Raw genomic sequence first — 18978 nt, forward strand, 5'->3', positions numbered from 1 at the left:
AAGTAATAAACCTATCATCAATGTCACTCTTTTATCTCCTGATTGTGTTTATAGGCTTTGCATTCACTAAGGAGGGAACCCATTGCATTCAGTTATACAAGTGGTTTCTGATAGTGCTTGTAAATCACAGGAAAGATACCAAAAGAAATTTAAATTATACTTCCCAGGATAAAACACTTCAATATCCTCATTATACATTTCTGAGATTTTAGAGTTCCCACGCTAGTAATGGCTGTCCTCCCCACATAGAGTACTTAGCATCTCCTCTGTTGCTGCAAAGAGGAATAATTGTGTAACTCCTTCAATGAAACCAAAAACCTGTGCTTAAATGGACACATCATCTCCATAATAAATTTTCAAAAGCATTTTTTCTTCTTAGCTACTAAATAGATAAAATACTCAGCTCACCACATTTCTAAATATTCCTTCCAACCCACAGAGGGAAATTATTAAATACAACTTTCCCAACCAATTATAGATATTTATTTGCCTACATTATAGAGTTCAGACTTTATAGATATATATATTTGTTTTACTGCTACTGTAAAACTCAATGCCTAAGACTGATTGTGACAGAAAGTAAATACAGAGTACATATTGACTTAGTGAATGAATGAATTATGAATAAGATTTTTAGAATTAATTACAATATTGGTATAAATTATTTCTTGGTTGAAATAAGACAATATTTCATAGAAATATCTAGAAGAAGGAAATATTTTTCAAATTCACAATACAATGTGGATATTTTTCTCTGTAATCTTATAGAACTCTGTATATTTCTGTTTTATAACTTTTGTGTGCTTCTATCTAAAGCCACCGTTTGCCCTTCTTTATCTGTTCTATGCTGAGGGATCACCAGACTTCATAAATGGACTCTTTCCCTCTTGCTGTGGTTGGGTTCAGCTCTGAGGCATAGGCAGGAGATCTGGAGGATGGATTAGATTGAAGTCAAAGTAAAAACATTTCCCCACATCCCTCTGTGCCATGTTGTCGTAAGTTGGTTAGCTGTTCATCAAGATCATACTCTAGTAAGGGACCCTTTCTACAGGTTTTTCTACAAGTACTGACAATTGCTCGTTCATCTTATTCCACTCTCCCTGTTTTCATTTTAACTCTGTAGGTGATACTAGCTTTAAGAATGATGCACTATTAGGTAGTTCTTGATTTTTTTTCCCCACACCATGATAAAGAATCACTTATTCAACTCTAAGAGCAACAAATTTGAGCATGATATCTAGTTTCCACAAAGAGTGAATAATTGCAGCACTGTTCCCACTATGTTGGAACTTAAACTTTTCTCTCCCTGTGTTGGTTCTAAGTACCTCAGGGGAAACAACTTTAGCAAGGACTGTTGGTCTATCTATTCCCTGCTCATCTCTTTTTCCTGGTCATTAAGTATGTTCTTAAGTTTCAACCCATGCAATGTTACCAAAAGTGATGTATAACTCTTTGGGGTCTCAAATATAAAAAGATTTAATGAAAATTATAATGCTCACTAGTCAAGTAAATGTTTGCTATATATTTGATGTACTATAAATAAAATATTCTTTGTATTTGTTTTATATTTGATATATATATATATTTGTATATATATATATATATACATTTTTATTCTATAGACCTAATTTTCAGCACTAGCAGTAAGTATATTATAATTTTATTCATCATCAACTTTGATATTGACTGAGATATTTTTAAATAAATTGTATCAATCACTCCAGATGGTATTTTAGTTTAACAAAAACCCTTCTGCTGTCAACATACTGGGCTAATGGTGGTTATTAAATTATAAGTAGACCTATGGAGTACAGGAATGGGGGGGTGAAGGAAAACTAGTGTTGATTCCCCTGTACTGCCATGAGCTTCCAAGTCTCTTAGTATTTTTTTTAATTTGTTGAAGTTTTAGATGGACAGCATGTCTTTATTTTATTTGTTTATTTTTATGTGGTGCTAAGGATTGAACCCACTTTCTCACACATGTAGGATAAGCGCTCTGCTGCTGAGCTATGTCCCCGGCCTGGCTCTTAGCATCTTTACCCATAAAAGTTCTGGGGTTACATTACATGAACCCTTCACCCTTTTCTATGATTACAGTTATTTCTAAGACAGTTTTTAAATGAATAACTACAGATGAGTAGCTATTAAATGAGTAGCTAAAGATGAAATGGAGAGAGAAACATATTAACAGGAACTGTTTCCATTACAAAGATAAAAAAGAATTTGCAAGAAAAAAAACTCCTAAGCTTAAGAAATGGGGAAAATTGATTTCATCTGAATATATTGTTTATAGTACAGTTAGTACCTAGAGACCTACTCTAAATCCTCCACTTTGCAGAGACTGCTCAGTTTTACAGTTTGTCTAGATTTTTCTGATGCTTGATCTTACCTTTCTTCTATGATTTTTTCACATGGGCTACTTTATTGATAAATCAAAAGAAAGAGGATCAAATAGCCAAAGCAAAACAGCACTAAAGTGCTCACTTCAGGGTTGTAGTCAATCTAGTTAATTTTTCATTTGGTTCTCATGTATTAGAGACAAATCAATTTGGGATTATGTGTACAGAGTTATAAAAGGAGAAGAGTCCGGGCCTTCAATTTGTTGTCTAGGCTGTCCAAATTAGTCAGTTAAATGATCCTGAGGGATATCATAAAGCATATGAATAGGTTCTTGTAAGCACCCTTTTGTTTAATTACAGACACCAGGTCATCAACACTTCCTGCAGACCTCAACTCTGATGGAAGGGTAAAGTTCTAAACCAAGTCATGGGGCTTTATTTTTAAGGGTTTGCTTTGCCTTTTTCTTGACATATTTTAATTAAAATGTCTTTAGAGAACCATTTTAGCATGCGGAGGTCTGAAGCACAAAAACTGACTATCACTAAATGAAAGGAGTTTCCACTCAGATAAAAGGTGGTATTAAGATTAATGGCCTTTATCCCATAAGATTTGTCACTTGTAGGGATATACTAAATCATTCCAGAAAATGGAATTGTGTGAAATAGTGGGAAGGAGCACTATATTTCATGGAAATAAAGAACCTGGAAAAAAATTTTATTCTGAAATAGAATTCATAGAACATTACAATAGAACAAGAGAAAAATTATGTGTTGATTTAATTTTGGTGGCACACATGTGCAAGGCTTAAGATACATCAATATACCCTGAAACCATTAATTTAAAAAAAAATCAGTGCTCTAGGCTCTGGCAATTTAAGATAATCGACCTGAAAATATCTAGCAACCTTTGCATCATTCTTAAATTCTGTCTTTATTTGTTGATTCAATTGGTCAACAAGTCCCTACAGGTCTATTTCTCCTTCACTCCATTCATACTGATTATTACTGCATCCCTGGCCTATTGGAATGCTTTCTAACTACTCTAGCTACCTCCAGTAACAATGCTTCTTGTCCTGTGTCATCATATCATTTATACAGCTGTGGAAGTTGCTTTGAAAACTATAACCATACTCCTCTTCTTCAATACTGATTTGTGTGTGTGTGTGTGTGTGTGTGTGTGTGTGTGTTTGTTTATGTGCGCGTACAGAGCTGGGGATTGAACCCAAGGCCTTGTGCATGTGAGGCAAGCATTCTGCCTACTGAGCTATATCCCCAGCCCCCTGATATTTTTTATAACTCAGAAAAAAACCCAAATCTTTGTCTCAGTGAAGGTCTTTGGTCTTTCATTTCTTTACATCCTGCTCACAGAATCAGGAAATGTCAGAGTTGCTTCTCACCATAGGCTAACCTTAAATATCAACAGGACTCCTGAAATCCCTGCCCAGATTCTCAGGGTCTTTGGTTTAGGAGAATTTCTTGGATTTTAGGGCAACACTTCATTGAACTACTGTATGCCAAAATATTTTTTATATAATATTTATAATATAAGACACTACAGAAGAGGTAATGAGTATTTTAAATATATCAATGTATTCTGTGCAACTCCTCAGGCTCTTTAAAAATCCAAAAAAGCTACTAAACAAAATCCCCTGTTCTTTATATGAGATGAATTTTAATAGCTTAATAAATGACAATTTTATCTTTAAATCAGTATATAGTTTTACTCGGGATAAGTTTCTCCTATATTTTTTAACAAGAACATTTCTAATTATAATAACTCTTGGGGAAGGAAACGAACAGCCTCATACTACAGAAATCCCATGGATTCACTGCAGGAAAAGATGACTTCTGAGGCTCATTTGCAGCAGTTTGGGAATTGCTTAAAACTCATTTTTAGGACAATTGATTGGGACAGGATAATCTTTATCTCTAAGCACAAATGACCTGGAATGCATAGCTCTCTTAGGATGTTGTTTAAAAATTGGATCAGAGTTGAACCTAACAATCTCATGAGAGAAATATTTTCACTGGGGATTTTATAATTTATTCAGTACTTAGTTAATAGTCAAGTGAAAGATTTCTATCCCTCTGAAATTCATTAGCACAATATTTCCTAAACTGTCTCAGATACTTGTTGTCATTTGACTTAAAAGTATACTACTATTAAAGAACAGAGAAAAAACAAAAAGGGATCTCACAAAAATAGAGCAAAGATCAGTGAGGTAAAGGAAGGGGACCACAGGAAGGAGGGTAAGGGAGGCACTAAAAAATTAAATTCTCTATGTTATGTACATATACAAATAAACCACAGTGAAACCAACTATTCTATATAATTATTATGCACAACATTAAAAAATTTTAAAGTATATTCCAGTTTAATCTAAGTTGGTGAAGTCTAAGACATTTAAATAGGTGTCTTATTTTTATAACCTAATCTTTCTAAGGTATAATTATATAAAGTAAAATTCACCCTTTTTAAGTGCAAAGTTACACTGAATTTGAACAAATCTACTCTGTCTTGCACTACTACTGCTATCAAGATATAGAACTTTTGAATAACCCTACAGAGCTCCCTCACTACCCATTGCAAGCAGTGACTTTTCTCAACTCCCAGCTTCTCAAAATCCTTTTTTTTTTGCCTTTTTCACTTTTGTATTTTTAAAACTATACTATATTTAGAAACATGTCATATAATGTTTTTGTTTTATTTTAGTATGAGTTATTTTGAGATTCATACATATCACTACCTTTGATCAATAGTTTGTAAGTTTTTATTTTTGAGAATTCAATTGTATGGGTACTACAATTGAATAACAGATGATAGGTATTTGGGGTTTTGCCAAGTGCTTAACCATTTTTTCAAAGCAACAATGCCATTTTGTATTCCCATCGGGAAATTAAGAAATAATAATGAGAAATTCTTGAGATGGATACCGTGAATCAGTATTTCAAAATAAAAACCATGCTGGTTCTTTACACAAAAACATAAGGTACCAGGTCTCCTAATCAAATCTGATATATTTCTCCTAAATATAACTAGCATCATAATTCTTATCAAGAAATGTATATTGAAATATTGAGTTTGCCAACTACCCAAACATGCTAGTGGCATGGCAAAGTAGACCACTTATTATTTTTCTATTGCCACCATTTTTGTCACCTTTCATATAGTTGTATCCAAAATACCCTATAAGAACAATTTAGAAGAAGGGAAGATTATTTGTGGCTCACAGTTTCATGGGTCTGACTCCATACATGATCAACTCCATTGCTTTGGCCTCAAAGTGAGGCAACACAATATGGGGGAAGGGCCCCTCTAAGGCCAGCTGCTCAGCTCATGGCAGGATCAGAAAACCCAGAGAAAGCAGGAAAAGAGGAGGCAGGGAAGATGCACCCTTCCAGGACTGAACCCAGCACTCACCTCCTCCAGCCACTACTGTTACCACCAGTCAGTCCATTCAAACTAGATGGAATGATCACATTGCAGCTCTTATAATCTAATCACATTACCTCTGAAAATTCCTGCTTTAATGGGAGCTTTCAAAAGACACCTCTCATCCAAACCATAACAGTCACTGTAATAAGTTACCACAAAATGTGGGGCTTAAAATAACACCAAATTGTATCTCAGAGTTTTGTAGAACAACAACACAGGTTTCACTGGCTTAGAATTAAATTGCTGGAAGGGTTTCAGTACCTTCTGGATGCACTTTTTTAAAAAATTGGAGATTTGTAGTTATACATAGTAGTTGGGTTAATCCTGATAAAATAATACACACATTCAAGGAATTTGATCTCAGTTCATGATCTCCTTCCTTTTCTTTAGAATTTTCCCTCCCATTCTCCCTCCCCTCTCCCATTTCCCTTCCTCTACTCTACTAGACTTCATTTTGTTTATGTATTTATTTGTATTTAATTGGTTCTTCTTGATTATGCATAATAAAATTCCCTGTGGTATATTTATATATGCACATAACATGATTTTCTAATATTTCATTCGGCATTGCCTCCCCTTAATTCCTCTACTCTGTCTCTTGATCTCCTTCTTCTACATTACTTATATTCCCTTTAAGAAATTCTATCCTTCCAGCCCTTTAATTTAATTTCTTTATTTCTAGTTTCTTCATATGAGGAAAATCTTCAAACTTCAAGGTTGAGTTTGGTTTATTTCACTTAATTTGATATTCCCCATTTTCATCCATTTACTGGAAAAAGTCATAATTTTATTCTCTTTAAAGACTGAGTAGAACTCCACTGTATGTATGTGTATGTATGTATGTGTGTGTGTATATATATATATATATATATATATATATATATATATATATATATATATATGTTTTCTTCATTCATTTCCCTACTGACAGGCATCTGGGTTAATTCCATAATTTAGCTATTGTGAACTGCGCTGCTATAAACATTGACATGGCTGTATTACTGTAGTAGGCCAATTTCAGAACTTTTGGGAAAATACCAAGGAGAGGGATAGCTGCATCATATGGCGGTTCCATCCCTAGTTTTTTGAGGAATCTCCACACTGCTTTCCAAAGTGGTTGTACTAGTCTGCAGTACAACAATGTACAAGTATATGCTGAATAATTTTGAGAGTCTATTTCTCACCTTTTCTACCTTCTAGAGGTTGCCCACATTTCTTGGTTCATGGCCAACTTCAAACCCAGAAAGATTTTATCTCTCTGACCATTTTTCTACAATTCCTTCTGTCCATAGCTGGGAAGTTATTCCCTTTTTAAAATATATATTCACAATATTTAATAGAGATATCTACTGTAAGATAAAATCAATTATCTATTTTTGACGTTTTCTATTTTTTGTACTTTTTATTTTTAATTTGAATTTGTTATATATGACATCAGAATGCATTACAATTTATATTACACATACAGAGCACAATTTTTTATATCTCTGGTTGTACACAAAGTAGAGTCACATCCTCCATGTTTTCATACAGGTACTTAGGGTAATGATGAACATCACATTCCATAGTCTTTCTTGCCCCTATGCTCCCTCCTTTTCCCTCCCTCTCCTTTTCCCTTTGCCCTATCTAGAGTTCATTTAATCCTCCCACCCTTCCCACCCCCGCAGCATATTATGTATCAGCATCCTCAAATCAGAGAAATCATTCAGCATTTGTTTATTGGAGGGATTGGCTTATTTCACTTAGCATTATATATGCTGAAATATATATATATATATATATATATATATATATATATATATATATATATATATATTCACATTTTCTTTATACATTCATCTCTTGTCTAGCATCTAGGTTGGTTCCTCAGTTTAGCTATTGTGAATTGTGCTGCTATAAACACTGATGTGGCTATGTCCCTGTGGTATGTTGTTTTTTAAGTCCTTTGAGTATGGACTGAGGAGAGGGACAGCTGGGGCAAATGGTGGTTCCATTCCCACTTTTCCAAGGAATCTCCATACTGCTTTCCATATTGGCTGCACCAATTTGCAGTCCCACCAGCAATATATGAATGTGCCTTTTCCCCCACATTCTTGCCAACATTTATTGTTGTTTGTATTCTTACTACTCCCAAAAGAACAATAGAGATTTAATGCAATTCCAATAAAAATCCCAATGACATTCCTTATAGAAATAGAAAAAGTAGTCATGAAATTCATCTTGAAAAATAAGAGACCCAGAATAGTTGAAGAAATTCTTAGCAAGAATAGTGAAGCAGGTGGCATCACTATGCCAGACCTTATTCTACAGAGCAATAGTAACAAAAACCATATGGAATTGGCAACAAAATAGACTTGTAGACCAATAATACAGAATAGAGGACACAGAGACTAACCCACATAATTATAGTTATCTTATATTTGACAAAGGTGCCAAAAACGTAAATTGGAGAAAAGACAGCCTCTTTAACAAATGATGCTGGGAAAATTGGAAATCAATATACAACAAAATGAACATGTACAAAATTCAACTCAAAGTGGATCAAGGACCTAGGAACAAAATCAGAGACACTGTAGTCTATTAGAAGAAAAAGGAGGCCCAAATCTCCATCATATCAGATTAGACCACAACTTCCTTAATAAGACTCGTATAGTGCAAGAATTAATATTGAGAATCAATAAATAAATGGAATGGGTTCAAACTAAAAAGTTTCTTCTCAAAAAGTTGGCCCTAATCTCCATCACATGGGGTTAGGCCCCAAGTTCCTTAATAAGATGCCTATAGCACAAGAATTAAAACCAAGAATCAACAAATGGGACGAATTCAAACTAAAAAAAAATTTTCTCAGCTAGAGAAATAATATGTGAAGTGAATAGGGAGCCTACATCCTGGGAACAAATTTTTACCCCTCACACGTCAGATAGAGCTCTAATCTCTAGGGTATACAAAGAACTCAAAAAGTTAAACAACAACAAAAACCACAAATAACCCAATCAACAAATGGGCCAAGGACCTGAACAGACACTTCTCAGAAGAGGGTATACAATCAATCAACAAGTACATGAAAAAATGCTCACCATCGCTAGCAATCAGAGAAATGCAAATAAAAACTACTCTAAGATACCATCTCACTCCAATACGAATGGCAGCCATTATGAAGTCAAACAACAAATGCTGGTGAGGATGTGGGGAAAAAGGTACACTCATACATTGCTGGTGGGACTGCAAATTGGTGCAGCCAATATGGAAAGCAGTATGGAGATTCCTTGGAAAACTGGGAATGGAACCACCATTTGACCCAGCTATTCCTCTTCTCAGACTATACTCAAAAGACCTAAAAAACGGCATACTACAGGGACACAGCCACATCAATGTTTATAGCAGCACAATTCACAATAGCTAGACTATGGAGCCAACTTGCTGTCCTTCAATGGATGAATGTAAAAAAATGTGGCATTTATACACAATGGAATATTACTCAGCACTAAAAAAATAACAAAATCATGGCATTTGCAGGGAAGTGGATGGCATTAGAGCAGATTATGCTAAGCGAAGTTAGCCAATCCCCAAAAAAACAAATACCGAATGTCTTCTCTGATATAAGGGAGGTGACTCAAAATGAGGTAGGGAGGAAGAGCATGAGAAGAAAATTACCTCCAGATAGGGAAGAGAGGTGGGAGAGAAAGGAAGGGAGAAGGGGAATTGCATGGAAGAGGGAAGGAGACCCCCTTCTTTATACAGAATACAGGTATGACGATGTGAGGGGAAAAAAAAGAAGTGGGTCACATTAGATTGGGTAGAGAGAAGTGGTGGGAGGGGAGGGGAAGGAGGGAATGGAAGGACAGAAGAATAAAATAGACATTATTATTGCTGTGTGTATATACGTGACTGTAGGACCAATGTGATTCTGCAACCAGTACACTCAGAAAAATGAGAAATTATATCCCATCTGATTCAAGTATATGATATGTCAAGATCATTGTATTGTCATGTGTAACTAAGTAAAACAAAACAATAAAAAGTTTCTTCTCAGCAAAAGAAACAATCAGTGACGTGAATAGAAGCCTACTAATTGGGAACAAATTCTTACCACACACATGTCAAATAGAGCATTAATCTCTAGAATATATAAAAAAATCTTAACACCAAAAAAAAACCCCAAATAACCCAATCAATAAATGGGCCAAGGAACTGAACAGACACTTCTCAGAAGATGATATACAATCAATCAACAAATATATGAAAAAAATGTTCAATATCTCTAGCAATTAGAGAAATGCAGATCAATACTATTCCAGGATTTCATCTCACTCGAGTTAGAATGGCAGCTATTAAGAATACAAACAAGTTATCCCTTTTTAAGAATGATTGTGCCTGGCATGGTGGAGTAAACCTATAATTCTAGCAACTCAGGGGCCTGAGGCAGGATGCTCACAATTTTGACACATGTTTTAGCAATTTAGCAATATCCAATCTCAAAATAAAAAAAATGAAATTAAAAAGATCTGGGAATATAACTCAATGGTGAAGAAGTACTCGTGGATTCAATCCCCAGAACCAAAAGAAAAAAAAATTAAAAAGGAAGGTATGTGGATGAAAAGGAACCACTTGAATAATCCAAACCAATCTTCTCTCCAAAATCCTTAATTTAATCCCTCTGGGAAAAAAATCCCTTTGCTTTCTAAAGTAATATATTCATGTAGACATCTTTGGGACCATTTTACAACCTGCTACAGACCAAATAATTTACAAATAATTTCATAATTTTTTCATAAAATTATTAGAAAATATTTGCAGTTTTTCTTTCTTATCATGAGTTGAGGGGTTTTGTTTCCACTTTATTGATTTAATAAAATTTAGTGTAAATTACCTAATCACTTGAAATTTCCATTTTCATCTCTACAATAAATGTATATTAAATAGTGTTTATAATTTCAAGAAATTGATGTCCATGATTTTGAAATAATCTCAGAAATTTGAATTATAAACTTCCTGGGTTGTCAGTGAGTGATTGCAAACATTAGAAATTTTATATATATATATATATATATATATATATATATATATATATATATAAATATTATTATAATATATAATAATTATATAATAATATATAATATATAATATAATAATATAATAATTATATTATTATAATATATTATATATTATATATATTATATATATATATATATATATATATATATATATATGCATGATTTTTTTCTATCAATCTTTTTACAATGGACTACTGTCAGTAAGAAGGTCACACAATTGCCTAATCAGGTTTGTAACCATGCAGAGAAAAGAGAACTTGCCTGTATTTTGTTGCATTAGCTAAATGCAAAGTACTACTTATTTTAAGTCAGAATTTATTCCAATTAAGAAACACAGTATATATTCTTGCCCTTTTCTCAAAACATTTAGACTGTCATTTGCTTCTCAATTTGTTGAATATGGAAAAAAATATTTTAAGATGTTTTTGAATGTGGAATACCAAAATTAATTTATTTACTTTAACTTTAAAAACCTTATATGTATATCAATTTAGGATTTTTAATAAGAGGAGAAAACTTGAAGTTGGAATTTGGAAAATTCAGTTTTTAATATTGGTTCTATTGTGAACTGAGAGATTTGAGATAAGCATGTAGTTTCTCTAAACTTTAGGTTCCTCATCTGTAAAATGTAACTAATGATGCTTAGTCTTTGGAATGTAATATGGATCAAATAAAAAAATTGGTAAAATCACACTGTCACAATTAGACTCCTTGTCACTGAACCTATCTCATTGCATTTTGGGGATCATATGATGAAACATTATATATAAATTATTTAAGATTGCAATTTGAAATGGCACTTCATCCTTGCTAACATATCTAAAAGCTTGATGTTACCCCAACTCTATTCAGATTAATAGGTAAGACTGATGATTAACAGGTAAGATATAAACAGCCCACAATATAGTAATTTCACTCTAGATATATATTCTGAAGAACTGTTAAGTATCTGAGGAGATATTTGAGAATATTCACAGAAGCGTTGTTTGTGATTGTAAAAATTTAGAAGTATCTGTTTGGTTATGTTATAATTTGTGAATTGTCAATCAATGGAATATTATGTCATTGAAAACAAATTAACTAGAAAAACATGGATAATTAAAAAAACAATTACTATATTAAGGTAGGATTCAAAGATATCGTATATCCTAATACATTTGTGTTGCATATGTATACATAGAACATATGACAATTTTGAACCTTTTTTTAATCAAACTTCTAAATCATTGCATGTATTGTAAAAGTAGAAAAATACATGAGGGAATAAAGTTGCAAAATTGGTGAATTTCAAAATAAATATTGGTGAATTTCAGATACTTAATGAACTTTTTGTATCACATGCAATATTTGAGACAACTAAAAAGTTAATAGTTGTTTATCCAAAAGTCAGATTTTACTGTGGCCTACTATGTCCTTATTTGATTAATCTGTCAACACAGCAAAGAAGGGAGGGATATAGAAGGGGCTTTAACTGTATTAGTGATGTTTTATGTTGTTGGTGGTAAATATTCATTGCATTCTTCTTTATGGCAATTTCAAAGTCTTAATTCCTTCAAAGTATTTTAAAATATTAAAAGGCAAAAATGAGCCATTCACCAGAAAAAAATCTGTAGTTTAAAGATAAAACTAAGACCTAATGCTAACAACAAAGATTCAGTATGACAAAAAATAGAAAAGCATATGAAATTAAAAATTATGAAAATTTAAGACAAAGTGGTATCATGCTTTAATAATTTATTAGCATCTTTCATGTATATGGCATAAATTTCTTTCTAAATCACTGATATAGTATAAATAATTAATTGTATAAAACAACCGAGAATCTAAAACAAAGATCTTAAGAGATTCCTAGATTTTAGTATTGAAGTTATGGATTAGACAATAAAATTGTATTTAGCAAGGATCATAATGAATGGAATGTTTAAGTCTACAAAATAAATAGTAAAATATTAGCCATCATATAATTATTTTAATTATAAAATGAGAAAGAATAAATAGATGAAACAAAATAATGAGATACACATGTACTTTTCTGGTCAAAAGTAGAAATTAGTGACTCCTAATCATGAACGTACATTAAAATCATCTGTGAAGTTTAAAAACTATAGTTACATGGGGTTCTCCACAAGCAAGTCTGATTTAATTTGTCTGGAATAGGAACCAATCATTTTAAACTTTTGAGGTGATTCTAATGCATGGCCAGATCCATTGTCCTAAAAGTTAAAAATTCCATACTCATGGGAGATAGTGTAAAACATAACGTTTGCCCTATGAAAGTAACAGCGGGTTCCTTAGAGAACAAATTGAAAGCTCCCTGAGCTCCACTGGCTGTCTACCAATGGTTTAATGTAAGTGCCAGGAAAGCAGGTATGGTAGAGGTCCAATACCCTGCACCTAGGCGATCCTGAATAAACAGATTTTCATAGAACTAGTTAAAATGTATAACTACCCTGAAGGGTAATGGTACTTACAGCTCACATGGTAAGCCTTGAGGACTATCTGTGAAACACTACAACATTGCAAGAATTTCAAAACGTGGAGAATGAATCTGTACTATTTTATTTGGAATGAAAATACTTCAGTGTCTCCTAGCAACCCTTTGCTTTACCACAATGAGATGGATTTAAGACAGTCAGTTTTTATTTCTACTTGAGTAACATGAGCTTTGGTTTATGGTCCTTTTTTCCCCTACTCTCATAATTAAATGACTAAATCCCATCCACAGCATTACCTACAGAACATGATTGGAGAAGAATTAGTCATTAAAGAGAGAGGGGATAGCTATTATGGCTTTTGAGGCCTATAACTACCCACTCTCTTAGGAATCCTATTATGGCTGAGCATTCGTGTTATTGGTATTGCAACTCAATTCACATATATCAAGCTGTAAACTCCATTTACAGTCAATCCATATTTCTAGGTCTTTTCTAATAACTTATTTATTTGTGTGTTTCACATTGGAAGAAGTTAGGTGTTTCAGAATATCTTCTTCCATTGCCAGTGATACCACAGCTTCCTTTTGTGGCAAAATAAAAGCATCTTAGCCCTATTAACCAAAACACAAACATCTGTTTTTTTGCCTTTGGTTTTAGTTAGAGCTTCTAAAACTTTATCACAATGATTTGTGTGATTTCAGATATTTACTATCAGTTCAAATGAGCTATAATAATACAGGCAATTGTTTCCCCCTTGTGACACATTCTGATGAGGAGCAATCCCATAAATCAGGATTACCAGACACCTTGTCCAAGAGAATTATATATTTATTTCTTTTCAGAATTAAAAACAACTCTATCTAGTGTGTTAATGTCTTTAAATTCAAACTCTTGAGAAACAAAGGACTGGTCCAAGTTCAGGGAAGGACCACACATATTAGCCAAGTATAGTGCTTAATTAACCATAAAACACATTTATTTGACACAAAACTTAAAGTGTTTAGTGAACCCTTTTTCTTCCTCTCCAACATGCTTACTTAACCGAAAGATTTTTCCTGTTTTCATGTTTAAATGCATTTCCTTGACAACAGGTGTTGCCAACTTCTGGATGATTTCTTTGTGTCAAATGAATTTCTATCACCAGGCTCAGATGAAATCTGTCTACTCCTAGTGACCAAATTGATCCAGCTGCAGCACAGGATGAAACAGATCATTCATCTAAGTTTGGCTGTGCCAAAAGGTTGCTCCCTCCTTATCACAGATGCTGAAAGTGGGCAGCTGACTTTATCTCACAATCAGAGCCTAGGCAGTTGAGTGTTTTCTTTATCTGTGGACTTCAATGGCTTTGGGGCACAACTAATCATGCTGACATCACTTCATTATTTTAATGAGATTTTTTTTTCTTTCCTTTAGCTATGATGAAAGTCCAGGGAAAGAAATTTTTCTCATTATTTATGAAACTACAGGAGAGTAAAGGAAGTGAAATGAAAACACAGAAAACCTGTAAGACAGTTGTGCCTTCTGCTGCTGATCTCTCCTCTGCATCAGCAAAAGGGAATGTGATGAGGAAGAAATGTGTGGATGTGAGGATCAAAGGCAACATGGCTGCTGGGCCTAAGGTTTGTGTACCAACGTCATTTCATCTCAAACTGTTTAGAAGTCTTATTTATCCTGAATATTTGACAGCATGTTTTTAGAAGGAAGAGAGGGAAGAGAAAACAAATGCATGTATTCATGTTGACAATGGGTCAGTGCTCCTCAAACCAGATCACTTCACTGTTCTTTTTTAATGAAGGTCTGGGATAATTACTAAATTAGGAAAATGGAAGAGTATAAGGTATTCTTTGAGCATGTAAGCACTTATTTGTAATATATATCAGTAATCTAAGATGATAGAATTTCATTTGAGTTATTATAAAGCATAGATATATCCAGGTTTATAGAACTAGTCAACATTTAATTATGTGTTTTCTTAAAGCAATGATTCTCAAACATTAGTGAACATCAAAATTACCTGGATTGTGGATTGCTGGGTTTTACCCAGTTACTGATTCAGAAGCAATGGGTGGAGTCTGAGAATATCTATTTCCAGTAAGTTTCCAGTTCTTTCTGGTCCAGAAGTCACACCTTAAGAACTAGGGTGCTTTAAAGTCACCATGGTGAGGTAGTTTAAATGAAGAAGCCAAAGCATAATGTTGCATCCTAAGGCCTCAGAAGTCCTTCCTCATGAAGTGATTTCTGAGAGAAAAGTACTTGATTTAATAAGTCTGAAACAGTAGAATGATATGATACTATCCCATTTTCCACTGTCCAGAAGAAATTGGTTGTAATTAGACTATAAACACAGTGGGTATCTTTCAGTCTTTCAATGATCTCTTACTCTTTAGCAATGACATTAGAGGAAAATGGAAACACTCTGTAATTTACCTTGAGCTCTTCTTTTTCCAATGAAAATAGAATTTTCTATAAATAAATCTGTAGATCTTGACAAAAATCTGTAGATCTTGATAAGTTCTCAGGTCCTGGGGACTAAACCTGGAAGATAGATCATATGTATCCCAACTCAAATCCTCCTTTACAATTACAAACAAGAGGACCCAGAGAGTCAGAGTGCATTGCCCAGGTCATGCAGATCATAGCTGAAGGTAAACAAGAATTAGAACCAAAATCTTTTGGCTTTTTTCCCGATGCTCTATTTTACTCACATATTCACTCACTTCTTTATCTAAAGATTCCTTCACTGTTAAACAAATGGCATTACATGTGACATATGTGTCAGAAACTGAGGCATTGGTCATGTAAAGGAAAAGTAGGCAAGAGTGGAACCAACATGTACTTGGTGACGGTACTGAGCGCTGTGCCACAAGAGAGGACATTATACAGTTCTTCCTTTAAACTTCATAGCTTCTTTCAGAAGTATTACCATTCCCATCTTTACTAGTGAAAAACAATGAACACAAAATAATTCAACCCAAATTTAAATGTTCTTTACATCATAAAACATAGACCCTAAGAGAAAAAGCAAAATCTAACTGGACTTAAAACTGAACAACCTCAATGAAGTATCATAAAATCTACATGACATCATAGGGGCCATCCTAGAGATACAACAAAGGTAGGAACAGTGAACTCTGCCTATCAATGTACATTAGCAAAACTAACATTTAGTAGTCACCTATTTTGTATGAGGAAATTAACTTAGGTCAAACGGATTTGATTCATCCCATGGTCCTGTGTGGAAAAAAATAATATTTCTATTTTACAAATATAGAAGTGGAAAATAGAAATAGAAAGGATTGTGGTCAGGGCTGCAAAACTGGGAAGTGTTTAAGGTTGATGTGGCCAATTCCAAAGCGCAGGCTCTTGCCACAAGATGTACCTCACTGCCTTCACATCATGAATGCTACATTAACTTCTACCACTTGCTTATCTTTCTTTGCAAGGTTTCTTGCAAAAGCCTCTCTAGTATATATATATATATATATATATATATATATATATATATATATTGCCTGCTTCTTACCTACATATTGTTAATAAACAACCACTCTTGTTTAGGGGCAAATCCTATACCTTCAAAAAGTGCTTCAAGGTACACCAAAAGCATGAGCTGCAAAAGCGTCTGCACAATAGTATTAAAGGTTTTACTGGCAAATTACCCACCCTCAGTGTTTCAGCTTATCTGAGGACATTTTCTTTTTCATTTTGTGGGAAGTCATATCATTATAAGCTTTACTCTTAATGGAGCAGAATAGGCAGAGAGAGAGAACATGCTCTCCTTAGAGGACCACAAACAAAATAGCATTTCACAAGCATTATTTTGATAAAGAAATTTATTCGGTCAGAAGATGAATAGTTGATAGGTTCAGTGTCTCTAAAGGCTTTCCCAAACTTGCACTTTCAAAAAATTAATAATACAAAGGAGAGTGCTTTAGGAAACGAAAAGTACAGTAACTACATTCTGTTTTATTAGAGAAAGATAGGCTTCCTTCCCAGGGTAACAAGGTTTTTCACAGCTATCTGCCTTCCAGAATGATTAGATCTATTTAAACCCATCATGGCCATGCAGTGTCTGTTGATTCCTACCCAGATCGTGGGACTCTGGGGGCAAACAACCCTGTGCCCAGGGAAAGCATTATCCTCAGAAGCTGAATGATTCCTGAGTGCTGACTTCGTCTGTGTCACTTTGCTATTCTGACAGTGCCATGGGGGACTCTGAGCTTGAAGAACCTCCAGAGACTAATAATGCAAGTGCTAATCGTTAGCATCTCCCAGAATTCTTGTAGTTCTCATCTCCAGATTTTCCAGCTGCTGTTTGTGTAATTGAAGAAAACGACACAGCCAAAGGGAGGCAATTTATCTTGTGAGCCTCCCTGTAGCAGAGCAACCTAGTTGTGTTGCATAACAAAAATCCAGGCAAAGAAAATAATTGATCATCAGGGGCTTCTGGGTGTGGCTTCTCCTGTTATAACAGATCTAAATGGTAAGAGAAAAAAAGTAATTTTAGGAAGAATTAAAAATTTTTAGGCTTTAAAGCAATCTTGGAGAAGCATCTTACCACCAAAAAAGCAACCTCAGCAGAGAGATGTACAGGAAGATCTGCATTTATTATTCAAAACCCAATAAATATTGGAGAATGACATCTTAGACTAAATAGTCTGTCTTGTGCTCACAGCTTTTGAACCACCAAGTTGAAAGGATACTGAGAGCTTATTAGTCTAACATAGCCAGTTATGTGCAGAGTATAAAATATAATACAAGTGTCTCAACAACCTGTCAATATTTATTCTACTATTATTATGTTGCCTATTGCAATAAACTTATAATATACTGCATTCCAGAGAATAAAAGTCACACAACTGCTAGATTGAAGAACTTCTACAAATATAAAGATTGGACTCTCTATTTATTGAGATATAAATGCAGCTGATCCAGGAATGTTTTAGGTTTTTCAGTTTACCTAGTAGCTTAGGATGCTAGGAAGACAAATGAAAGCAGCCAGCAAGGAAACAGTGGAATTAACATCTACTTAGCAATGTTAGTAGTTTCAACATCACCTGGAAAGCTCCATCCTGAATCCAACCCCAGCCCTATTGAAACAGAATCTAAATTTTAACCTGAGCATACAAATCATATGGGGCTCATGCTAATGTAACCCTTCATTGCTTAGCATTCTAAAAAGTACTTCCGTTTTGTCAGTTCTACCAAAATATTTCAACTCCAGGGAAACAGTTGAAGAAGAAAGAAAAGCATTCAGAGAAAATGAAGAATGACTTCGGTGTGAAATATTATAGAAGCAATCCATTTAGTCAACTTGAAAACTTGTTCTTAAAATTTTCGTTTATTTTTTATTTTTGCTACCAGGGATGAACTTGACCACAGTCACATCCCCAGCCCTATTTGTATTTTATTTAAAGACAGGGTCTCACTGAGTTGCTTAGCACCTCACTTTTGCTGAGGCTGGCTTTGAACTTGCAAGCCTCCTGCCTCAGCCTCCCAAGCCAGTGGGATTATAGGTGTGCCCTCTGCACCCAGCTCAAAATTTTCCCTTTTTCTTTAAAAAAAAAATTCCAAAATTTGTATTATTTTTCATCTCTGCTCTGTGCACCTGAACCAAAGTCTGACATCATTGTCACAGTTTGCCCTGGGGGCAAAGGAGGAAGGAGACAATGCAACCTAGAGTACAGTGGCTTTATGGTCAGAAGCTTCCACTG

The sequence above is a fragment of the Marmota flaviventris genome, chromosome 7 (assembly GCF_047511675.1).
Source record: "Marmota flaviventris isolate mMarFla1 chromosome 7, mMarFla1.hap1, whole genome shotgun sequence".
Classification (NCBI taxonomy): domain Eukaryota; kingdom Metazoa; phylum Chordata; class Mammalia; order Rodentia; family Sciuridae; genus Marmota; species Marmota flaviventris.